We start from the raw sequence: 26,225 nt of genomic DNA on the forward strand, positions 1-26,225 counted from the left end.
GCTACAGAAGCAGCGACATGGCTAGCTTAGCTTGCTTTGTCCCACTGATGACCAGCACCCCAGGAACTTGGCGTGCACACAGGAGAGCAGCTTTCTACAGAGAGCGCCATTCCCCCAAGTCCCCGCGCACCCGAGAGGAGGCGGTGCCCTTCAAGAGAGAACGTGTTTCTGGCATTCTGGCCCCGAGTCACTCCGCTGTTCCCTTCACTTGGGTTGGTTTTTGGGAATGGAGACGGACACTCAGAGGTGTTTTACTGTCCTTGTTTCCTCCATTTTACTCTCTTCTATGTATCCAGCATATAAAGATTCCACATATCAATGAAATCAACCCTTCAGTGTTTTTTATTTCTTTATTTCTACTACATTAATCTTCAGTGTCCTCCGGGCTTATCTGTGTGGTCCCAAATGTCGGGATATTCTTCTTGAAGGCTGAGTAATATTCCTTTATGTATGTACATACACACCCCACAGTTTCTTTATCCATTCCTTCTTTGACAGACACGTAGGCTGTTTCTCTACCTTGGCTATGGGGAAGAACGCGGCAATGAACAGGGTCATGTATGTGCGCCACTATCCACGGGGCGCTTGTTCCAAGACGTTCCGTGGATACATGAAACGGCATACGGCACTAAACTCCAATTTCTTTTGAGGAAGCTCCAAACTGTTTCCCAGAAGGGCTTCATCAGTTACCTTCTCACCACTCTGTTCAGGGTTCCTTGATCTCCGCGCCCTTGACACCATCTGCTGTCTCGTCTTTTTGATGATAGCCAAAGCCTCACGTGTTCAGAGCTGGGGCTTGTAGGCAATGTTCCGATCCTGAGGGTCCCACCTCATCCATGGATCACTCCATCAAGGGGATTGACAGCTGAATCGAGCCCCGGGAGGCGGGACCTACTTGGAGGAAGCAGGTCACCGGGGCTGGGAGGGTTTGTCCTCTCCCAAGTCACTTCCTTCCCACCATGAGCTGAGAGCGTTTCCCTTCCACCCTGTTCCTGTCTTGGAACGAGTCAATACGGACTGACAAACTAAAGTCTGTCTCCTTTAAGTTGTTTATGTCAGGTGTTTCAGTCACAGGGATGAAAATCTGACCCACACACCATCGATCCTCTTCCACCCACCCGCTCCCTTAGAACTGTGAGTCTCTGGAGCTGTGAGCTCAATAACCTTTTCTCCCGGAAGTTAATTATCTCAGGTATTTTGTTATAGTGATGAAAAAAACCCACACTTATTCATTTTTGCTTTTGTTGCCTGAGCTTTTGCTCCGATACCCCAAAGTCATCACCAAGGTCAAGGACAAGGAGCTTTTTCCCTCTTCCCCCCACCCCCATGTTTTCTGCTAAGAGTTTTAGGGTTTAAGTCTTATGTTTAGGTCTTTCATCCATTTTAAGTTGGTTCTTGTGCTTATATTAGGTCCAGTTTCACTCTGTTGAATGTGGACATCAATTTTCCTAATATCCCCTATGACAAAGGCTGCCCTTGCTGCCTGTGTCCTCTTGGTTCAGAAGCAGTCGGCTGCCCACACGTGGGTTCACTTCTGGGCTCTGTCTCTCCGTCTGCACGCCTGGCTTTCTCTCACGCAGTTTTTGGCTACGATTCCTTCAATTCAAGTTAAAACCAGGAAATTTGATGTCTCCAACCTTTTCTTTCTTGAGATTGCTTTGGTGACCAAGTTTTTATTTTATTTTGTTAATATATATAATAACAAAATAAAACATATATATTTACATGTTTCCGCATGAATTTTAGAATTGATTTTTCTATTTCTGTGGGGAATGCTGTTGGAATTTTGGTGGGAAATGCATCGAATTTGCACGTTTCAGATGGCATGGACATTTTTTTTTAACAGTGTTATTTCTTTAGATCCATGAACATAGGGTACATCTTGATGTTTATTTGTGTCTTCTTCCACGTCTTTCACCGATCTTTTATCGACTTCAGCGTTCGTTTCTTTCATCACCTTGGTTGAATTTATTCCCAAGTGTTTTCTTCTTTTTGATGCTGTCATACATAGGATGGTTTTCTTGATTTTTATTCAGATAGATCATTTTAGTGTAAAGAAACGTGACTGATTTTAAACATCGATCTTACATTCTATAACATTACTGAATTTATTCAACCGGTGTGGAGGGTGTGAGTGTGTAAGAGTGTGTGTGTGTGTGTGTGTGTGTTGCTCTAGGATTTCCTTTTCCACCTATAGGATCGTACCGTCTGCAGGCAGGGATGCTTCACTTCTTTTCTCATTGGGACCCCTCTTCTCTTTCCTGCCTGCCTGCTCTCACTAACACAGCAGGCCACTCGTATCCAGGGCCTTTGTTCAAAGACTTTCCGTGGGTTCCTGAAGCAGTGGACAGCACTGAACTCTGTACACTAGTTCTTTATTATGCATGCCTACCTTTGATGAAGTTTAATTTATAAATTAGGCCAAATAAGAGAGCAACAGTAATTAGTAAAGCAGAGCAAGGGCGATAATGCACTGTAATAAAAGTTCTTTCAAACTTGTGGACAGTTTATTTCTGGAATTCTCTATTTAGTATCTCTGGACCGTGGTTGGCTGCAGGTAACTGAACTCAGGGAGGTGAAACCTTGAGTGTTGAGGGGTGGGGATGCTTGCAGTCCTAATGGAACAGAGGTGGCCGGAGTGGACACCGTGGTGCACTGAGGATGGCCAGCTCCCCTGGCACATTCGAAATCCGTGCAATTAGGAAGCAGACGTCACACCCGCTAATGTGAAGAGCTGACTCCCCACCGCGTGGGAGTCACCTTTCCACAGGTGACACATGCTGCCGTTTTAGCGCATTCGTTTTCAAATCAGTAGCAGCATCAGGTTCCTGTTAGAATTCAAATACTGGCACCTTTGTGTGCAAGCGTAAGTGTCTGCCTTTACGTCATGGGCAAGTGTCCCGCTGGCTGTGATGGTCAGCAGGCTTCTGGGACGCCCTCTGCCAACGACCTTTAGCTCCAGGCAGCAGGGGTAAAGGGACAACCGGGGCTCTGGAATCCTGGGTTCGAATCCTGGTTCAGCCCATGAAGATCCTCACCCTGGTCCAGCTTCCTCTTTCTGGCCCTGTTGCCAGAAGGTTCCACCATGGAGAGGGGAATACCGTTTGGTCTAGCGGAATCCCTTGTCCGATATCCATCTTTGATTCTGGACGGAGATGGCGTGCTGCACTTCCAGCCGTGCCACGCTGATGGGAGTTGTGGCCTGCCTCCTTCTCGGGCAAAAGTCCAGGTATTCTGCTCCCGATCCCTGTGCTTAATGTTCACTGGCTGACACGAAATTCAAGGTGATTGTGCAAGAGCCTCCTGTCCTACGTGCATCTGAGCGTCCTCCTGGCTGAGCACTTTCACCTCTGTCCTCGGCTTCTGCTCCAGGCTCACCACCCACTACTGTCCTAGCAGAAGCCACGCAGCCACAGAATGTTAACGTGCTGCAAGACAGGGCCACCAGGTGAGGGATCAAGCCTGTCTCAAGAGAGCCTGCAATGTCATCATGTCAAAAGGGGCCTGCAATGTCATCATGTCAAAAGGGGACTTCAAAGAGGACTTTAGGAGACGGATATTTGTCTATTTGTTCCTTTATTCAAGTGTCAACCAACCAAGGGCTTGGTGTACTTGTCAGCTTTCTGTGACTATAATGACATACCCGACAAGAGCTACTTATGGAGAAGAAAAGGTTTATTAATTCACAGTCTGGAGGCTAAAGGGCATGATGCTAGTACTGGCTCAGTCCTGGTTAGGGTCCTCTGTCTCTCAGCTGCATGACATCATGGAGGAGGTAGGCATGTGTTGAAGAGCTTACATCACTAAACAGAGCATTAGAAAGACTGGGGCCAATGATCCCTTCTGAGGACAGGCTGCCAGTGACTTAAGGACCTCCCATTAGGCTCCGCCTCTTAAAGGTCCACCACCTCCCGTTAGCACCAAGCCTGCAAAAAAGCAGACCTTTGGGCATCGCCTAACCCCAGTTGAGACCATGGCAGTGTGTGTGCACTATGTCACTAATGTGGGCAGTGCTGGGTTGAGGCCCTGGCAGGACGGGGTTCAGTCTTAGGGAGCATGAAGTTGAGTAGGAGGGCAAATAAAGAGAGAATTACCCACACACAGACCCAGACGGCGTGACGGTGTTACTGAGGATGAGGATGAAGACACAGACGAGGATAATGGTAATGGTGGAGTTGGGCACTATTTTAAGTGCCACGTATGTGTTGACTCATTCAATTTTCTTTCTTCTCCAGCTTTATATTGCATTAAAATATACTCAAGAAAATTTACCATCTTAATCATTTTTTTTTCTTTTTTGGTCTCAGCGATTGAACCCAGGAGTGCTTTTCCACTGAGCTGTATCCCCCATCTTTTTTATTTTTTATTTTGAGATAGGCCCTGGCTAAGTTGCTAGGACCTCACTAGGTTGCTGAGGCTGGCCTCAGACTCGCAATCCTCCTGCCTCGGCCTCCTGAGCTGATCACAGGTGTGCACCACCATGCCTGGCGCACCTTAACCATTGTTAAGTGTTCAGTTTTGTGGTGTTAAACATACTCGTAACGTCTGACCAACACACCTTCCACCTTCTGAACTCTTTCCATCTTGTGAAACTGCACCTCCCTCCTGTTGAACAGTCTCCCCGTCTCCCCTCCCCGGGGCCCCTGGACACTATTGTACTTCTTTCTTCCAGGGGCCTCACACCAGTAGAATCCCACGGTATTTGTCTTCCTGTGACTGGTTCATTTCACGTTCAGGAACTTGCTTGCTTCCTCCATGTGGTCGTGTATGTCAGAATCTCCTCTTTTAAAGGCTGAATGATTCCACTGTAGGAAGGCTCCACGCTTGGCTTGTCCAGGCATCTACCTGTGGACCCTTGGTTCCCTCTCACATTAGCTGTCGTGAGGAACCCTGTGCAGATATTCCTCCGAGACCCTGCTCTCAGTCCTTTTAGGAGGCAGAATTGCTCGATCACACAGTAATTCTATTTTCAATTTTCCAAGGAACCGCTGTACAGCTTCTCACAGAGGCGGTGACGTGTTACGTCCCAGGAACGGGGCGCAGCGCTCCCGGTTTCTCCGTGTCCTCACCACCTCTTGGTGGTTACGAGGATCCATTTACCTCCCCCGCGGTGCTTTGGCGTAGGTGCTATTTGAATTCCCATTTTACAGATGAAGAAACTGAGGCTCAGAGGGCTCCAGTTCTCATTCACGCTCCCGGGGCTGCATGTCAGAAGCCCAGTGTTGGCTGTTGGCCCTGGCCCCTGCCTGACCACCGTCTATGTGTTCAGTGGACACTCATCCTCTGTTTCTCCTTGGGCTGGAAGATGGTGGCATCAGGGAACCGGGTTTCCTACCCTGGAGGAGCTCACAGTCCCTGGTGCCCGGGTGCGTCTGGAGAGGCCTGTGATAGGAGCCACACCCGGAGAGAACCCACCGTGCACACCCCCGCGGGGTGGGAGGTGCACGTGGGCATCGTACCCTGCATGTGGGCACCGGGATCTTCTGGTGGCTGCCTCCATGGCCAGGAACATGTCCCGCACCCTCTCCTATTTACTTTTGGCCCAAACTGTAGCCCAAGACTATTCTAGAGGATACGCTTTCAGCAGACGCTGTGTTGCTGCTGTATCAGCATCATCTCTATTAATATGCAAACAGTAATTTCTTTAAATAATTTTTTTAACTCGGAGGTCCCCACCACGGGCTCCAGGTGTTAGTCCTCTCCCTTCCTGATCCTCGTGAAACAGACACTTTGCCTTTCAAATGGGAGCACCCCCGCCCCCACCACCACCACCATCACCAGCATGCACAGCGGACCGTCCCCACTAGGAGCCGCCCATCGCGCCCTGGTCTGGCCACGTGGCCTTCTGTTGTGCTGAGAATGAGGCACCTCCTTCTGGACTCTTCATTTCCCCAGGGAGAGGGGCTGGCACCAGCTCAGAACATCGAAGTGCAGAGGTTCTAACTCCCACTTTAACTTCTGCTGGAGAGGCCTCTGTGCTGGCCGCTGTGGCCCGAGGCCCTCTGTAGCCAAGGGCTCCTGCTCCCCTCCAGCTGTCCTCCCCCCTCGGCTGGAGGCTGTCCTCGGGCTCCGTCTCTCCTGTTCCGAGCAGGGCCGCGGCTGGCGGACCTTGTCAGAGAGCACTTGTCAAACTCCTCACGCTGCTCTGGAAGGTCCCAGCTGAGGCCAGGCTGCCAGAGGCGTTCTGGGTGGACAATGGAAGCAGACGCGCCAGAGCCCCGGGGGCCCGTGTCCCAGCTGGGGCCAAGCATCCTGGGGGTAAGGACCGTTTGGAAGAGCGTGGCTCTTTGCCGTGGCTGGGAAGCCACCCTGGGCCCCCCACAGCCTGGGGCATGCCGTCTCCCTTCCCCTTGTCTCTCTCCCCTCCCCCACGGCGTCTTGGCCTCCCTCCCTCCCCCATTCCTGGAGCCCACCTCCACCCACCCCGCTCCATCCTTGGAGCCCCAGCCCTGGAGGCGAGATCCGTGGGCGTGAGATGTGCCCTTGGTGGTGAGGAGGAGGTCCAAGTTGCTACCCCTGGGTTGGAAGGCCCTGGTGACCTGGCTGCTCCCGCCCCCACAGGGTCACCTCCCGCTCTCTCCCTCACTGTGGTCCTGGCCGCCTTCCATTCCTTCGCCATGCCAACCCAAGGCAGCCACAGGCCTCGATGGCTGTTGGTTCTGCTGTCCCCAGAGACCTGGCCCCTTCCTGGGTGTCACCGGACACCGAGAACCACCTTGCACTGGGGTCTGCTCTCCTCCACCCAGCCCGGGACGGCCCCGGGGACGGGCAGTTCCTAAGGAAGAGCTTGGCGCCTCTTGGCTGGAATGTTCTAGCATCTATAGGGAGAGGGACAGTGTGTTGGGGCTATGGGTGGAGACGGTGGGGCGGGAATACCTGGGTTCCCATCCCCATTCCGCCGTGAGCGGTGTGAATCTGGGCAAGTGATTGAACCCCTCGGTGCCTCCGTGGTCCACCCTCATGAGAGAACTTACCACTTGGGGTTTTTGCCAACGATTCACTGAGCTGTCGATGGAACGTGTCAGCGGTGACGGGCGCAGAGGCGCAGAGGTGAGCTGGAGGTCATCTTCTTCATCTGTTGAAACCCCGTCTCCTGCAGAGGGGGCTTCCGTGTGTGTGTGTGTGTGTGTGTGTGTGTGTGTGTGTGTGTGTTCGTTCTACTCTTTCAGGGGTGTTTGCAAGTGTGTGCAGAGCCCTTGCTTCTCCTGGGGACAGAGGGAGGCTACAGGCATCAAGTCGAGAGGAAGGAATGTCTCGTGACTCACGGGGAAGAGTTCTTCCAGGTCCTCCACCTGCTGGGAGTCGGGGAGGTCCAGAACCTGTTTACAAGGATCCCCTTGCAGAGCTGGTTGTGTGGTTGAATTCACATTGAGGCTTTGAAGAGTGCAACCATGTGGAGATTGTGTCCTATTTTATTGGAAATGACCAGGGCTCGTTCCCATCCATGGTGCCACATCTCCTGGCATCGGAGTCAGAACCCGAGACGCGCAGGTGGTAGCTGTCACAGTCGTGGTGATTCTTCATACGAGCACATTTATTTAATTCTCATTCAAAAAATGCCAAATATGAAAATCGGCATCAACTACGTTTGCTGGCATCACCTGCCGGCTGGTCTAGTCCCGCTGGGGAACTGATTTTCCAAACGCATGTTGTGTCATTCCCTTCATTTCTCCTTCGCAGTGAGGGTGGGTGGTCAGAGGCGGGTTTGAACGCGTGGTGCACAGAGCGCGCAGAGCGCTCTGAGTCTGCAGGGATTAGCACCCCTGCTGGGGGCGCCTCCGTGTGTGTCAGTCCTAGATCCTTCCCTCATTTGCCTTCTTTGTGACAGCTCTTCAAGGGTTTCCAGATGGTGACATTCTCCCGTCCCCTCTCTGAGTCTTCCCTTTTCCAGAATTCACATCCCCTGTTCCTTCAGAGCTCCTCTAAGGATGCGGCTTTGAGGCTCTTCCTCATCCTGGCTGCTCCTCTACACATTCTCTCTGGTTTCTCTAAATGCCACTTTCAATACAAACCAGCTCAATAGAAGCTTGAGAACTATATTTTCAAACGTGCATTTTTTTTTCCCCCAAATGAGCAGGAACAGGGTTGGAGCTGGGCGTAGGCCCTGGTGTACCGTGGTCCGTGTTGGGGGCTCCATGGCCCAGAGCTGGCGGGAAAGGTTGGAATGGAAACCAGAAATGAGTGCGCGTGCGCCCCTTCCCACCAGCCCAGCGACCCTGGGGGGGTGGGTTTCTGTGTGTTGCTTGGTGCTTTCCTTGGGGGCAGCAGGACCTGGGCTCTTGGGGACTCACTCCTGTTTCTCAGAAGGTGGCCACTGTAGTGTCCAGTCCCCGAGTCGTGGAATTTATGTGGCAACTCAGAGAAGGCGCTAGAAATGAAGGTTTGGGAGGGAATGGCCTGGGGGACGTGGACCTCGGGCAGCAGGCCTCTGTCATGACTGTGTTTTTGTGATACCCAGTGGGTGGACGTGGGGCTCACCCCTCCGCTGTCTTGGTTGAAGTGAGAGCGTCCTCCTCAGCAGGCCCGTGTCCGGGGAGTTCGCTGAGTGTGGGCTTCTCACTCCAGATCAGTGACACGGCTCCGGAGTCCTCGGGGCCTTTCTCCACCCTGGGATGGTCCAGGTTGGACATGATTCGAATGTGGCACCTTTAACCCAATAATGACATTCCTGACCGGGCCCTGCTAGGCTGGGAGGAGCCGGACGGGTTGCCTTTGCGTTGAACAGCCCAGGCCGCTCCATCGTGGAGGGTAGGTGGCCGCTGGGTTCCACACGCGTGGACCCAACCAACCAGATCCGAAACATCAAGAAGACATCACTGAACACACACAGACTTTTGGGGGTTGTTATTTCCTAAGTAATACAGCATAACAACCATCTGCCGAGCACTTACGTCGTGTGAGGTGTTATGCATAATCACGAGATGATTTAAAATATACGCAAGAGGGCTGGGGATGTGGCTCAAGCGGTAGCGCGCTCGCCTGGCATGCGTGCGGCCCGTGTTGGATCCTCGGCACCACATACCAACAAAGATGTTGTGTCCACCCAGAACTGAAAAAAATAATAAATAAAATAAAATAAAATAAAATAAAATATACGCGAGAATGTGCGTAGGCTCTGGGAAAGTCCTGCACCACCTTATCAAAGAAAATTGACCATCCAAAGAGTTTTAAGGGGAGAAGGGGACCCAGGAATCCATCCCCCATGGACGCCAAGGTTCAGCCCCATTTCCAACTTGCTTTTGGTAATTCTTCCACCTCTTCCCTGTGCGGACTCCACCTCCTGTCACCCCACCACCCTCGGACTCCACCTCCTGACCCAGGAGGGGGCTCGGCGTCGGGGTGTGACGGCGTCGGCCGTGGCTGTCCACCAGGCCCGAGACATTCTGAGCGACTTGAGACGGCAGGACAGAGTCCTTCAAAGGAGCTCAGGGGGCTTGAATGGCAGTGAAGTCCTTGCGCTCAGCAGATGGGAGCACGTCCCTGTCACGAGGATGCCCCCACCCGAGCCTGGCAAAGAAGCCCCCGGGCCTGGCTCTGGGCGCCTCTGGGAGGGTCTCAGGGGCTCAGGAGTCCACGAAGCAGGGCCCGCGGGTTCAACCTGGCTCCCTGCCTGTTTTTCTGAACCTGCAAACTCAGAATGGTTTTAACATTTTTAAGCAACTGGGGGAGAAGGGAAAGAAGAGCAGTGTTTTGCAACAGACGGAAACGTGGAATTCAGAGAGCAGAACGGAGCAGGAGGTGGCAGCTGAGTGAAAGGGGGCGTCTTGGGATCTGAGGGGTCGAGGGAGAGAAGCCGGTTTAAAAGAGCACGTGCTGGTGCCAGTTAATAAGGGCGCGTCATCATCATGCCGCTGGCCCCGTCCCGTCTGTGTGAGGCCCGAGGCCCCAGTGCCGTCTCTGGTTGAAAGGAGACGTGGCCTCGGTGATGCTGATACTCCAGCCATTTACCAAGCGATAAAACTAAAGTAATTTATTATAATTTTATGATGATCTCTTTTTCTTGGCTCGGGAAAGGTTTTTATTGCCTAGAGTCTTACAATTTCGCTCTTGCTAATATTGATTCTACTCTAATCTCTTTCCCTTTTTTTATACTTCTCAAGTTATTTCGTGATGCGGACAAAATTCACATTTTAAAGCAGTTTGAAGGTATAAAAACCAACCTTTGAGAAAATGTAATAGGATAATTTTATTTTCCTACGGGTGGTCAATGTTACGTAGGCAGCAATACAGAAAAATGCGGTTGGAATCCCCGGGATTTTCTCTCCCTTTTATCTTCTTGTGGTTTATAGGGTGCTAGAGTTGGGCCCTGGAAGGTCCCCAAAAGACCAATGTGTTAGAGGCTTGCTGATATTGGGAGGTGGTGGAGCCTTTAAAAGGTGTGGCCTAGTGGAAGGTCTTTAGGTTATTGGGGGTGTGCCCTCAAAGGGGATTGGGTACCCTCATCTCTTCCTTTTCTTTTGTGTTCTAACCATGAAGTAAGCTGCTTTTCTCTGCCATGTTATGCTGCCTTGTCATAGTCTCAAAAGCAACAGGACCAATTGACCGGGTACTATGAGTGAAGACAAACCTTCTCTCTTTATAAGATGATTATCTCAGGCATTTGTTATAGTAACAGGAAGCTGACTCACACCTAGAGGAAGGAAAAGAAGACAAGAGTGCCCCAGAGGGACCCTGTCTGCTGGGAAGACCCCAGAATGTGAGAGGCGTACACCAGAAGGGTCACAGGCATGCCAACCTGAATCTCCATGTCTCTTTAAGAGCATGATGGTTCTCAGCCCTGTTGCTAGGCGACCTGTTTCCAGGCAAGCTAATTAGGATACACCTTGATTCCTGACTGTGCCGGGGCTGGGGTGTTCATCTTTCTCCCAGAGCGTGAAGCATGTTGCAGTGTATTAGACACTTGGCACATATTCCATGCAGTGCTAGAGAGAAGGCAGGAGAATCTGCTGCGTGGGTGTGTGTGTGTGAGACACACTCATTTCCACCAGTTCATGATGCTGTGGTCTACAAAGCATTTTTGTAAACAGGACCCTACCCAGGCCCCTCAAGGGTGGATACTCTGCCCACTTCATGGGTAGTGAAACGGAGCCAGGGCTAACTGGAGACATGGACCTGGGGGATGAGAGCCTCCAGTGTATCAGGCCCCCCCGACTCCCAGCTGTGGGTGCCTGGGGCACATTGATGCCGCCGTATGTGACCTGCGTGTGCCCTGGAAGGCTTCAGGGCATCCCGAGGCCCACCGGGGATGCATTTTTGTGATTTCCTTTCAGAGGCAAATCCATCCGCTCTTCCCCAAATAGATTTCATGGTTTTCTGTGGCCCTCCCCCACTCGACCTCTGTCTGTGTCAATGACCTTTCTATTTCCCATTAGCCGCTCGCCCGAGCAGTGAGTGGCTGAGTCTGCAGATTTTATGAAACTCACTAGAGCCTACAGGGTCTCTGGAGGTCCCCCGAGGAAACCGAGCAGCCGGGATTTGCCCCTTGTGCCGCTTTGATTGTATTTAAAAAATAAGTGCGGTCATTTTGGGGTGTGCACTGGGGGTCTTATTTGCTGGGTTCATTTGGGAACGGAGGCATAAAATACGACCTGCTGCTGGGGCAGAGTTTTGGGACTAGCTTCTCTTGGTCCGCTTGTCTTTTCCTGTAGTGGAAGGAGCGTGTCTCTGAGATGAGTGGCAGGCCGTCTGGGCTGTTCCTGTCACTCTGGCAGAAGGCAAGGACATTGGCACTCCCCTGCCATCCTCCGCCGTAGGTAGGATGTTTGCAAAAACAGAGCAGATCTCTTCTCATTCCCTAAATGGTGCGTGGCCATTTAGGGGGAGAACCCTGGGTTCTTTATACTGCATCTCTCATCTTCCACTGCAAATGCCATTCCCCAGATATCTGTGCCTATTTGGTGTCTTTTTTTCCCTTGGTGCTAGGGATCGAACCCAGGGCCCTGTGCGTGCAAGGCAAGTACTCTACCAACTGACCTATGTCCCCAGCCCTTCTTGGTGTCTTTATGTCTGTTTTACACTCAATAATCTACAGAGAACTTAATACCCTCGATTGTGTGCCTGTAAATATTTCCTTTATGATTCAAATCTGGATTCCGAAAGTTACTTGTACAATGTTTGCAGTTTCAACACAGGACGTTTTGCTGTTTAGGGGAGGTGGAGAGATGACCCAAGTGAACTGAGCACATACTACATTCCAGGCACATGCTTTTGCTCTTCACCAGGACACTGTGTACTCTCTCAGCCTGCTGTAACAGGCTCAGGGGGAAAGAAGGACCTTCCCAGGGCATCATGAAAGTGGAAAACTAACATTTAAACCCAGCCTGTCCGGTCACAGCGTATTCAATTATGTCCTAATGCCTCAGGCAGGCTGCAGGGGCTGTGAGGGTCAATGCAGCTCTCGCCCTCTGGACTAAAACCTTCCCTTGCATCCTAAACCTTTATTTTCCCGCTCCCTGTAATCTGAATAAGAGTTGGGCCAGGTGGAGTTTTCCAGTGCTGGAGAAGACCGCGTGCTGGTCACCTGTTTCCACTTTGCGGAGCTTGAACAAACCTGAGTCACCATCACCCAGGGCTGTCGTGCCTGGGCACGCGGTGCCAAGAATCCTTGCCCAGGAAGCCACATGTGGTTGCTAAGCTATAGTCCCCTGAATGCCGGGCAGAGCCAGGACAATCATGACCATCATAATGTCCACAGTTACTGAGTGTCTATGTGCGGGCACTGGCCGAAGGCATTACTGAGTTAACATTGGGTCCCGGAAGCAGCGCTGTGGTCGCATCATGGTCCCACTCGGTAGAGGAGGAAACTGAGGCACCAGGAAGTCGAGTTAGGCTCGTGGCTGGCCGGCGAGGGGTTGCCCTCTACCTGACTTGGTCTCTGTTCCTGAAGTCCCCCAGGGATAGAGTTTTCGTCTGTTTTGTTCCCTGCTGCACCCACCCCACTGCCCAGAAAGATGCACGGGGCTCAGTAGCTGCTCACTAAATTGTCTGGAATAAATGAAGTCTGGAGACTGAAGAAGGGGAGCCCCAAGGGGCAGAGTGGGACTGTTCCCCAGGAACTCCATGTGTCCACTTGCTCACTGGCCCGTGGGCTCTGCTGACTCATCGTCCAGGGCCCTCCAGAAGAGACGAGAGAGATGTCCCCCTCGTAGCCACTTCTGTCTGCAACAACAGTGACTTCCCAGGCCATCTCTGGGGCCAGGTACAGTGTCTGGCATTTGGTGGATGCAAACTCCAAAATGAACAAACAGACAGTGCCAACGGCAGGTGACCCTGGGCGTGGACATCCACTGGAACCAGAGTTGGCTGCTCCCTGCAGGATCGGGCCCGGGCCCTGGGCTCCTCCGGTGGGCCATGGCCCTGCTCTCCAGGCACTGTCTGTCCACCAGGGCTCGCCACCAACCTCAGACAAGAAGCCGTGGTTCTCGTGGTACCAGTCACTGTGCAAAGTCGAAAGGAGGCTTGGAGCTCAGAGAGGAAGACGCTCCCCACCCCCAAAGGGCCCTTCCCTTGGGGAACCTTCCTGTCCCTCTCGCCGCTTCTCTCCAGCCATGTCTGCCCTCTCCTGGTCAGCGCTGGACGGGACTGCACTTCCCACACTCCTCCTCCACGGGTCCTCTAGATGGCATGGGCTTTCTCACCTGTCAGATGATGTTGACTGATTAGCAAAACTTCCTCAAAAATAAACACCACAAAGAGCCTCTAAAAAAACGAAATGAACCTGCTTAAAGCTCATGCTGACGCTCAGACTTGCAAGATTTTTTTTTAACATGAAAAGCGGATGTGTTAAGACTACATACGGAGTCGGGAGGGGCTGAGTTGGTCACAGAGATGAGTGCTGATGGAAGGGTCCCCAGGTTCATGACCGGGCTCCGCGGACGGAGGGACCCCTGTTTGAACAGCACGACCCGGATGATCCTCACAGGAAGGAGCTTCCACGTCAGGAGCTCAGGACAGCGGGTCTCATTCTTCCCCTCTCTGTTCTCAACACACACACACTGACACACACACACACTGACATACAAACACACTCACACACTCACACACACTGACATACAAACACACTCACACACTCACACACGTGCACTCACACACATACTGACACACACACTCATACACACACATTCACACACTCACACACATGCACTCACTCACATACTGACACTCACACTCACACACTCATACACACATTCACACTCACACTCACACACTCATACACACATTCACACTCACACACACACTCACATACACACACATATACACACACTCACACTCATACACACATTTACACTCACATACACACACACTCACACACATACATATTCACACACACATACTCACATACACTCACACACACACACACACTCATACACACACTCACACATACAACACTCATGCACATACTCACAGTGACACACACACATTCACACTCTTACACACACTACACTCATATACTCACACACACTCACATATTTACAAACACAGTGACACACTCACACGCACAACTCACACTCACACACACTGACACACTCATACGCACATTAACACTGATGCACACTTACACACACACTGACACACTCATACACACACACTCACACTGATACACTCATACACATATTCACACTGACACACACATTCACACACACACACACTCACACACATACTGACACACACTCACATACACACATACACACACTCACACACACATACAAATTCACACACACATACTCACACACACACACTCACACACTCATACACACATTCACAGTCACACTCACACACACGTACATATTCACACTCACTCACACAATCATACACACATTCACACTCATACACACACTTACACATACTCACACACACTCACACTCACACATACTCACAAACACAGTGACACACTCACACTCACACATACTCACAAACACAGTGACACACTCACACTCACACATACAAACACAGTGACATACTCACACACAACTCACACTCACACTGACACACTCATACACACACTGACACACTCATACACACACTGACACACACTGTCACACACTGACACACACTGACACACACATACACATACACACTCATACACATTCACACTCACACACTTACACACAGACTCACACACACACATACACACTCACACACTCACACCCACATGCACTTGAGGAGGGACCCGGGCGTCTGTGGTCTCTGGATGCTTACTCTCTGCTGGGGGAGAGCAGGGCCCTTGCTTTGGAGCGGCAGCTGGACTTCCTCCACCCGTGGAATCTGAAAGGCACCAGGAACTTGCAGATTGTGGCTGTGCGGCCTTCGTTCTGTTTCTGCCTCCATTTCCGGTTTCTCTGGTGCTTATCTGCAACGTGAGGATCCCAGGGACAGGTTACGGCCTGACCCGCCCGTGCGAGAGCAAGGATGTCCTGCTCTGACGACGCTGGCCCTGCACAGGACGTCCTGACGGGAAGGGGAAGCCGCGGAGGGCGGGGCAGAGGAGCTCATTCATCTCCAGACGTGGACTTGCTCACGGTGGCCCTTCAGGGTGACACTGTCGAGCTAACAGCAGCTCTGATTTGACATCCTGACAGTGCGGCTGTGGAGCTTCCAGAATTAATTAGTACTCACCAACCAAAGGGCAAGAGGGACTTTGAATTCCTGCTTGCAGACTTACTGGTTAAAGATGACTTGTTTCGTTTAGCGTGGTTTTAAATATGTATTTGATACTTTCAAAAATACCACCTACCCCCAAAATACCACCTACCCCAGAGGTTTGTGAATAGCTGCACGCCCTGGTGTGCTGGCTGGGAGGGCACCGTGTCCCTGGATTTCGTGGTACCTGCTGTGGGTGGCACATTTTGGAGACAGCATGTTTCTGAATGTCTATGGCCCAAGGGGTGAAGTGGGTCCGCCAAAGAAAATGTCAAGGTTGGACTTGACCTTGGTCTCTTACCAGGGCCCAGCGGAGATGATACCCTGGGGGCCCTGGCGTATCCGGTAATACAAGTTGTTTCCAAAGCATTAAATGAGTATGAGCCCTTGGTGCCGAGGTATGAGGAGAGTGACTCCGGGGGCAGAGGTGGGCTGTGGTCATGCTCATTTGGATACAGCTCAGGGGTTTGATTGACCGGCCTGAGAGAAGAAGGACTGGACTTTGCCTTGGTTTCGGCTCCCCCAGAGGCTCCCCAGTGAATTACTGCTGGGAGAGCATTACTCGAGGATCCACGAATTGCAGTCAGAGCTCAGACTGTTTCAAGCAGGAAAAACAGTTTGCTCATGTAAATCGATGTCCTTGGAGAGACAGGCATAGGTTTCAGACATGGCTGCATCCAGGGGCTCAACAGTGTCTTCAGGACTTGGTTTCTCTTCAGCTCCGTGTTCCTCTCCTCCAGCTTCACCTTCAGGCGGATTTTCCATAGCAAAGACCCCAGGCCTTGTGACATCCCCACAGCCCAGCAGGAAGTGACATTCTCACATATTCCAGCAGAACCACATTTGAGGTTTGCTGCTCTGGCTTGGATTATGGTACATACTGGAATAATCGCTGCCCAGGGGGAGAGAATGCACTGACTGGCCAGGCTTGGGTCACACGCCCACGTTTGAGTTCAAGGTGAGCTCAGCCTCACCTGGGCCAGGTTGACTATGATCTGGGTGTTTCTCAAGACAAAAGTAACCGCATGTAAATGTGTGTGTTGTAGAGGCAGCGGGGATGGGTTGCCCGGCCTGGGAAACACAGAGGACCTCTCCAGGGCTCAGGAGAGTTTTGGGTCTGATTCTGCAGTGTTTCCTAAGTCCCAACTGCCTTTTCTGGCACATGTCTATATATATTGTTTTTATTATTATTATTATTTTTTTTTTTTTTTGCGGTACTGGTGGTTGAGCCCAGGGGCACTCTACCACTGAGCAGCATCCCCAGCCCTTTGAAACAAGTCTTTAAAAATGTATTTTGAGGCAGATTCTCTCAAGTTGCCCAGACTGGCCTCAAACTTGCGACCTTCCTGCCCTGGCCGACTGAGTCCCTGGGACTGCAGTGTGTACACCGCGCTCAGCGCATGTCTACGTATTTCTTGGGCATTTGCCATTGAGCTGGGTGCTGGGGTAGGCTCACAGGTGAATGAGGAACAGCCACCTAGTGCCCGCAGTCTGGGCAGGAGACACACCTGTGCACACATATGTGCACATACTCCGTTTCAACACCTTGGAATAAGTCCCGTGGGCAAGTTCAGTACCAAGACCTGTTTGGACCACAGATGAGGACGCCTCATTCTTTGGGGGAAGCAGGTATTCAGACAGTGGGGGAGGCCCTGGCTGGGTGTGCATGGCTGCCCCTCCCCCCCGGCCCCTCTCACCCACCTACCTTACCCACAGCTTCTGCGTATGCACCTTGGCCGAGGTCCCCTTTCCTCCGCCAGGACACCCCAGGTATCAGCATGGCTCCCCCGGCCAGCGGGGAAGCACTGAGGCTGCAGGTATTGGGCAGAGCTGAGAAATCTCCTTCCCAGCTCTTCTCCCAGGGGACCCCTGAGCAGGGACCATGGTTCCTCCCCCTGATCCCAGGGCGCCACGTTGCCCTGCTGTTGATCAGAAGGCACTTCCACAGTTCTCCAGCGTGGCTCCTCCCTGCCACCGTGGGACTGGTCCCAGAGGTGATCCTCACAGCGCGAGAGGAAGAACAAAGAGGGCCAGGTCCCAAAGTTTTGGGGGCTCGTCCCCTCTCTGCGGGGTGCTCCCTAGCTTGGGCTTCTGGTGACGCAGCACCATGCCTCTGACCCGGTGGTCACTCTCCACCTCATCTCCCACCACTCCCTCCTCAGACCTGCTGGACACAGCCCACTGCCCCCTCAGACAGGAAGACTGGAAACTCTCCTCTCTCCAGGATACCGTTGAGGAACCCAGGCCCGGGGCAGAATTCTCACGGTAAAACTCAAGTGCGTCAAGGTGACCAGAGCTCTGTGGCTAAGCCTGGGAGTGTGACTGTGCTGAGCTGGACACGCCCAGGAGAGGTCCACCTGGACCCTCAGGGCCCTCCAGGGAAGCCAAGCTGGTGACCCCGGGAGTACCTGTGACCCTCTAGGTCTGAGTTTTCATTAATTAACTGAATCCGCAGGACCGTTCAAATTCTGGCACCCAGCAGAGTTTTCCTTGGTGGGTCTGCCTGATTCTGCAGTATCCTGGTTGGGAAGTAAAACATTTAGACCTGTCATCGAGAATTCTAGAAAGAGCAGCTCGTCTGTTGTGCACCGACGATCGCCAGCGTTTTACACGTCTCCTTCAGGTGCCTGGGACTTTGTGGGACCCGAGGGTCGAGCGGGCAGGTTTCTTTTTGTAGCCTGTAGATCATGAATCCTCCTGTGGATGCGGCTCTGAGGGAGGGATGCTGATTTGATTCTTCCTCCTTGTTAGGCAGGGACTTCTCCACTTTGCCTCTTTCTGGTGCTGCGTTTATTTTCCTGCCTGTGCACCCGTGTCCTAGGTGACACCTGCCCAGCACCACCCTATCCATGTTCGGGGCTGGCCGTTCTGTGTTGAGTGGGACGTGGGCGTCTCCTGTGCACCACAAGGGATTCAGCAGCATCCCGGGCCTCTGCCAGTGGGATGCCAGGACCACCCTCCCCCCAGTTATAATCACCCAGAATGTTTATGAACGTCCTCAAATGCCTACAGCAGACAAAATCATGCCCAGCTGAGAGCCCTGCCCAAGAGCCCCGCCACTCACATGGTGGATCAGCATCTCCAGCTCCATGTGGGCCCTTGGGAGAGGTCAGGAATGCAGTCTGGCCCACTGCAGACCTCTGCGGTTTAACCCAGCTCCCAGGGCACTTTATGCACCTGGAAGTTTGAGGATCTTGCTGCTCCAGTGACTTTAAGCAGAAGTCCTCCAGCTTTGGTGTGCACCCCAATCCCTCCCCAGCTCGCGAACACAGATGCCAGCAGCAGGAAAGCACCTGGGTTATTCTATTTTTTTTTCAAGGTCTCCAGGTGATTCGGAGCCCTGAGCACACTTGGAGAATCACTGCCTTAAAACCGTAAGACCAGAAAATGCCTGAACATGATTTCAAAATTCTGGAAGGAAAATTTCACGTGCAATAATCTCGACGAGGAAACCAAGCTGGGTGTCCGGGCGGCCAGCATCTTATCGCCTCTTGAGCGCGGTTGGGAGAGAGACGGCACGTTCCCCGGGGAAAGCCAATTCGTTCCAACAGCTGCTTTCCAAATAGAAATTCAGAAAGTATTTGCAATTATGAGATGCAAACTGGAAATGGCTTTCTCCGGGGTCGATATTCTCTAGGAGGAAATGGGATGTGAATAAACATGCTCTTTCTTTCCCTGTGAAGACTGCTCAGGTGCTGTGCATCCACGTGCTCCGTGTTGGGCGAGTATCTTGGCCTGCCAGCCTGCCGCGTCACACCTGGTAAATAAAGAGAGTGACAATTGATTCCATATCTTGTTGAGTGGCGGCAGGGACTGAATAGCGACGAGGGTCCTCGGCGCGGAGGGCTGTGCGGTTGCGGGGACGCATGCTCATTCCAACTTGTTCTCTAGACAGGACAAAAATGGACTTTTTTTTTTTCCTTTCTGCAGTTCATTGAATTCAGCCACCGTGTTGATATCTAATCTGAGCCGTTTAAATCTTTTCCGATAACTTCACCTTTGCGAATCTACTGTGAGCTTTGTAGAAATGTTAGCCCGAAGGCTGCAATTATGAGAGAATTGCAAGGACACAATGGACGACAGCCATCTCCATGATTAAGGAGATTGACCTATACGGTGCACAGTCTCCAGAAGACCCCGGTGGCATATGGCTTTCATTTACGTGAAGCAAAACCACAAAACAAAGACCGGATTTCATGTCCCCTGCGGTATTTCAAGAATATAGCGGGTGCATTTGAAGACAAAGGACCCCCAGTGGCGCTCGTGATAACACGAACACGGCTTTGCTTTTCCCGTCTCCACATTGTGCTGTGGCTTAGCGTGACTTTTCCTCTTCCCAATGGCTTAAATAGTCAAGGACAGGCGGCAACAATACAGTTTTCTGCTCTTCTTGAAAGGGAGGTGGGGGAGCATGGCGGAGAGATGCTGAATTAGGGAGATCATCAGCCTGGACTTAGATCCCTTTGGTTGCCAGTGAGCCAGGAAGTGTCTTGGTGACTTCAGCAGGTTCGTTAACCTCTCTGGACTTCTGGCTCTTCTTCTGTAACATGGGGTCCTGTCTTCCACGCCCCCTCATGATCCTGGAGGGGGACAGCAGCAGCAGCAACACCAGCCACATTGAATGAGTTCCCAGCAGGTCCCTGAGGTTGCTAAGCCTCCGCGTAGCCATCACCGAGTTCCTGTGATATCAATATCCCACCCCACGGATGAGGACATGTGCCTCTCTGGGCTCCAAATACCCCCTCTGGGGTGACGTAGCTAGAAAGAGGCTCAGGCAGGAACCCTGAGTCGTCTCTTCTGCCCTGTGACCTCACCTGGTCGGTGGGCTTCTCCTGGGTGGGTGCTGGCTGTGGCGAGACCTGCATGTGGGTCTCGGAAGAGGAAGTAAGAGGGGGCAGACCAAGGAAAGGTAAGAAGTGCAGAACTGTAGTAAACAGCAGACGGTGGGAGCAAATGGCCGAAGCCAAACCCAAAGCTCCCTGCCGAGGGCTGGGTGAGGGCGGGTGAGCGTTCACTGACGGAGCTGGCCCTGCTCCGGGGGACCCTCCAGACGTCTCCTGTCCCGAGATCTCCCCGGAGGAACTCTGACCAGAGTCTGAGAAACCAAGACATAAGCCCATGGGTGATGGGTGGAGGTCTCCCACTCGGACCCCCTGGGGACCCTGATTGTCACAATGCCCGAGGGACAGTTTTGGAGATGGGGAAATTCCAAACTTCCTTCAGAGCTGGGGGAAGAAGCCCTGTCCCACCCACACGTCAAGAGCGCCTCACGGAAGGGAGATCTGTTTGGGCCGACTTTGCGGAGAGCAGGTGTCACAAAGAAAGTGTGTCGTGGCTGAAGCCGGAAACGGAAATGATGCCGAAGAGAGAGAACCTGCAGACCCGGGGCAAGCTTGGCACGTCACACTCAGCGCAGTCACAGTGACAGATGGGACGCAGCCCAGGTGCCCAACGACTGGGAAGTAAACGATGACTCATGGGCTCCACGGAAGCTTACCAGCCTTCTAGGGGAAGGCCATGAGAAGCAGTCCCGTCCTGGGAAATGGTGCTCATGAAACTTCCGAAATACCGAGATTACTCAAGAGATCCCTTGTGTTAATGCCCAGGACCAAGAGGAAGCCACACACACACACACACACACACACACCAGCAATGTATTGGCAATGTTAGGCTACTGGTGATTTATTTCTTTAAAAAATAATTTGCTGGCATCATATCTACTTAATTAGTTTAGAAAACTCCAGGGTTGTGTTCAGTCCTTGGCAGTGGTCAACTGGCAAGGGGCAAGGACAGGGATGTGGTGTCTTTCCCCAGCGGTCAGGGCTCCTAGCACTGAAGACAAACCCAGGTGAGCTGCTTTGGAGCAGGTGTGCAGCTCAGAGCAGGTTCCAATCTGCGCTGGCAGAATTTGGCAGTCAAGGGGTGGGAGAAACCCGGGGACAGACATATCCTTGGACACTTGAACGAAGAAGCCGCTGGTCAAGGCAGAGGGTCTCAACCCTGGCGCAGCCTGGAGTCAGCCAGGGGTGGGTTGGAGGGCCCTGACTTGAACTGGGCTCTGCCCCCGGCTCGCTAAACCAGTAGCTGGCGTGGGTTTTTAAAAACAGCATCCCCTGCTGGTTTTCACACACACCTCTCGTAGAAGGCCAAGCCTCCAAGGAGGGAAGCAGCAGCCTGAGAAAACAACCCAAACGAGATCAGTGGTTTGCTGATGCATTAAAGGAAAATGAGGTCAGAAGACAGCGCACCTGCCGTCTCTAGGGCTGGGCGTCACGCGGAACCGCTTCCCTGTGCTTCCACAGCACTTGGTCTTGGTTCCTTCCAGAGCTGCAAGCAGACCAGGTCTCGTCGCTGATGAGTTGGCCCATAGCGGGGAGGACATTTTCTTGCACTTGAACTTGGAGAGACCGCGGGTGGTCAAGAATGAGGTGTCACTCAGTGGTCATCGCTGGACTCTTACCATTCCCCTGGGCTTGACGACTTCTCATTAGTCACGTGCCCCGGTGTATACGGAAGCCGTATTCAGGCTTGTCCGAATAAGATTTGGAAACCCCTTGTCTTTCTGTCTTGCTCTCTTCGTTCTGAATGTTCGAACCAGGGTGGGGAGATCTCCAGTCTCAGTGTCTGTCTCAGACTCTTCAGTGAGGTGTCCCGTGGGATGAGTGGTCTGTATTCTGTGCCGTTCCCTAGTGAGTCCACCCTTGGTTTCAGCCAGCAGGAGGGTCCACGAGTACCACTGTCAAACTCCAGCCAATGTCGCAGGAAGGAAAAGGATAGGTGAGAGAGCTTCATAGACCGAGACTGACAATGTAGGAAGCCTTCTCTGTGTCTGGGCCGAGTTCTTGGTGCACGTCATTTCATGCAATCCTCACAATCAGAGGGCAGATTTTTTTTTTTTTTAAATCTCTTCAGTTCACTGATGACTCTGGAGGGTTTAAATAGCAAGTGGCACATAACAGATGCTCAAGTCAATAGCCGTGGAACGAATGAGCTGTTTTAGAGAGGAGGAAATGGAGGACCAAAGTGGTTAAACAGGTGACCTCGGCCAACAGGGTGAGAGCGAGGGTTCAAGTCTCATACGGGGAAGCTGCAGCTCTGTACCATGCCTGGGTGGCCAGCCTGTCACACAGCAGTGATCAGTGATGGCCGAGCCGCTTGTTTCTCTGGATTTATCTCCGCCATCGGGGTGAGGGGCAACATGAAGGTGGCGGAGAGGGTTGGACCTAACGCTGTGGAGTGTCTGTGTGCCTAGGAGTCTCCTGGGATCTTGTTGAATTGCAGATTCAGATCCACAGGTCTGGGGCGGGGCCTGAGAAGCTGCACTTCCAACAGGCTTCCTGGAAATGCCCACGCTGCTGGGGCAGGAACCCCGGGAGGAGAGTGAGCTCCCAGGAGACCCTAGTGCAAGAGGCAGCTCTCCACGGTGCTGCAGAGTGGCCACCTCCCACATTAGGTGTCTCGTAGGGTTCACGGAGGGACAGCCAGGAGGGGGAAGTGACATTCAAGCTGAGGCTTGGAACAGGCTGGAAGGGGGGAAGGTTGCAGACCGTCAGGGAAGCGAGCCCCAGGAAGGGAGGAGAGTGTGGGCAAAGAACGAAGCCCTGAAGCAAGGCTGGGCGGCTGGCGGTGGGTGCCATCTCGACACCCCGCCCCGAGCCTGCTTCTCCTGGGGTAAATGCCTTATCCAAAGAGGATTTCACACCCTGCCCTTTATTTTGGCTGTCGGCTGGGGCCCGGGTCACCTGCAGATAAACAGCTCCCGTCCTCAAAGCACCGCTTGGTTCTAGTTGATGTTTCTGATTTCCCGTTGGATGTCTGGAATCCTCTGCCCACTGCTCCCCAGCCCCAGGCTATGCGCCGACTTCCCCTGGAAGCCTAATGAGGCAGTTGCCACGGTAACCGGGTGACATCCCCGTAGAGGATGCTAACGCCGTGGCTTCCGAAGCCCCGCGCCTGTTTCCTCTGTGTTTGGTAAATTAATAACATTTAAATTAAACATATTAATTTATTTCATGTCAATTAGTTGGTATGTTAAGTGGCACGCCGGCTTCGCCCTTCCCTCCCTCCCCCCCCCCCAACACCTATTAATTAACTCCAGCCAGATTGGGAGCACATCAGAGAAGGTGGCAATCGCTTCCAGCAAACTACAATTACAATCCTCTGCTCCTACGTAGAAAGTAATCAATGTCAAAATAATTGCTTTCCCCAGGTCTACAGCAAGCTGTCTTGTCAGAGAGTCAACTTACAATTATAACCGTTTACATTTTTGAAGTAAAAAAGTATTGTCAAAATATTAGCGGGACAAGCAGTGACTGCAAAGACAGTGGCTTTGCATTTAAAATTTCTCTTTTTTTTTTTTCAATCAGTTTCTCCCCCCACAACACCCAAGCCTCTGCCACCCAGGCTGGAGGTGACAGCACCTGAGACATCCTGGGCTGGCACTTTGGACTTGAGGGTCCCACGAGCTCAGTCACGGAGAAGAGCCGTGCATGCCAATGGGCTTCCCGGGCCCCCAATGAGCCAACTTTTGCCTCGCTTTATTCTCTGTCTTTGTAGAGATGGTGGGAAAGCGGGTTCCTTCGAATGAGATCATGCCCCTAGAATCTGCGGCTCACGGAGGGCGCGGTGCTGCCAGGCTCTGTGGCAGCCTTGATGATCTCACTGCGCAGCTTCCCCCTCTCTCCCTGCCCTCTGTTCAGCTCTTTTAGCACAGACGGGCCTCTTTTCTGCAAGCTTTGGGGCACAGTTACTTATGGTAAAGACTGGTGCCTGGGAAACCACACGTAGCGACGTCTGCCCATGCCCCGGACAGCTCGTCTCTTCATTTGGAGGAAGAGGGGCTCACAGACGGCGGGTGATAGGCAGATTTCTGCAGATGATCTGCATGGAACTGTTTGAATTGGGTGTGCCCGAGACCTGTTCATGCTGGACCCTCAGACAGGGTGCCCTGCACCCCGGGGGTCCTGGAGCACAAGTCCCTTCTGCCTTCTAATCTCCTCCCTCGGCACATCCAGGCACTCAGCTGGACAAGAACAGGAGCCTTCCTACAACCCTGACCTCGGCGTTGGTGCTGAGGGTTTTGAGAAGAGCGAGGGAGGTAAACTCAAGTCCTGCTGAAACGTGATCGCCTTTGTCTTTTGGATTTAAAAAAGAAAATTTCAGTCTCATACCGATCTATCGTTTATGCTGTTGACTTAGGGAGACCTCTTTTGACTTTTTCCATTTTTTTTGTTTAAAGAAATTTGACTTCCAAAGTCAAAACGTCCTCTATATAAGAACGAGCTCTTCTCCATGGTTTACAAAGTTTTGCCTTGGATTGTGAAAGGAAGAATGAAAAAATAGAATGTATGCACAAACACACACGTGCACACACACAGATATACACACACACACTCCTCAGTCTCTCAGTTTTCCTTCACATTTTTTTTTTGTGTGTGTGATGGTGCTGGGGATCGAACCCAGGGCCTTGTGCATGCAAGGCAAGCACTCTACCAGCTGAGCTATAGCCCCAGCCCTTTCCTTGACTCTTAACTGCTTTCCCCCAGCTTGGGCAGATGGATGTTTATTACCAGGGTAAAGAGTTGTAAGAACGAGGGTTCCACCAGTTACTAAGGATTTAAGGACAGGGCGCTAAAATAAAATGACTTTGCAAGTTTTACAAGTGTAAGGGGGAACTGCCTGTTTGATGTACGTCGGAAAATTGAATTTACAGTCTCCTTTAAACCAGCAACGCCATCTGTTGAGCCAGTAATGGCCACACTGTGGGCGTTTAATGAATATTTATTTTCAGGTCCTGAATTCCTTTATGTCTGTGAACAAATCTCCTCTCTCTTGTGCCACCATCATTTCTCTTGACCTGAAAATAGATGTAATACCTCCCTTCTTCCAAGATGCACCAGAGGGTATTTGGAAGGCCACCGAGGGACCTCCCTGTGTCATTTGGAGTGCCACATTGTAGCACTGCTATTGGAGACACCATCTCTGTTTATGTCTCATCCAGTTGTAATTAGCAGGCGTTGAGATCGTCTGGTTGGGTTTGGAAGCTTGTCAAGAGGTATGTCCAATGCGATGTGTGTGTGTGTGTGTGGGTGAGCTGCACCTCAATAGAATCTTGCCTTCCTCTAATGGTATACAAAAAAGCAATGAGGAGTGGTAGAGGCGGGATTCCCAGAACACATGATTTCTGTTTCCCACCCTCAGCCTGAGGATTCGCGAGCCAATTCCTACAGAGCGGCAAACTCCCGGCCAGGCAAAGTGCACAGCGAGGATGTCACAGGCAATCGATTCGCCGTCTCACGGAGACGGGGGACGGTCCTCTTGGTTACAGAGAGCCGTAGCGGAGCTGTTGCTTTGGCCCCGTCTAATTTTCAACAGAAATGAAAAAGGTCGCATTTTAGGGCAATGCTGCTGCGTCCCACAAATAAAAGGCAGAGAGTGGCCTGCCCTGCCCCAGTTCCGTTGCTGGCCAGATCTTTGCTGTGGGATCTGAACATCATGGCCTTGGGTTGTCAGGGTGACGCCTCCCATGCTATAATTTTAATACGAGGGCTGATTCCTTGATGCTACTTTTATCTCAGGAATTGCTG

At 52.0% G+C, this 26,225-nt stretch overlaps 1 protein-coding gene and 1 long non-coding RNA gene across 4 annotated transcripts in view; one reads left to right on the plus strand and one right to left on the minus strand.

The window, feature by feature from the left end:
• The window catches only part of Kazn (kazrin, periplakin interacting protein), an 892,501-nt gene that overhangs the window by 85,802 nt on the left and 780,474 nt on the right, over positions 1 to 26,225 (plus strand). The window lies entirely within an intron of this gene.
• LOC144367880 (uncharacterized) lies at positions 10,174 to 15,408 on the minus strand. Of its 2 annotated transcripts, none has more exons than XR_013427436.1 (2): positions 15,199 to 15,408; positions 10,174 to 13,637 (listed from the first exon to the last, which is right to left on the minus strand). It is a non-coding gene; the product is annotated as an uncharacterized LOC144367880 (long non-coding RNA). The 2 variants fall into 2 exon arrangements; XR_013427437.1 differs by having other exon boundaries at positions 13,797 to 15,408.

The sequence above is a fragment of the Ictidomys tridecemlineatus genome, chromosome 11, assembly GCF_052094955.1.
Source record: "Ictidomys tridecemlineatus isolate mIctTri1 chromosome 11, mIctTri1.hap1, whole genome shotgun sequence".
Lineage (NCBI taxonomy): Eukaryota > Metazoa > Chordata > Mammalia > Rodentia > Sciuridae > Ictidomys > Ictidomys tridecemlineatus.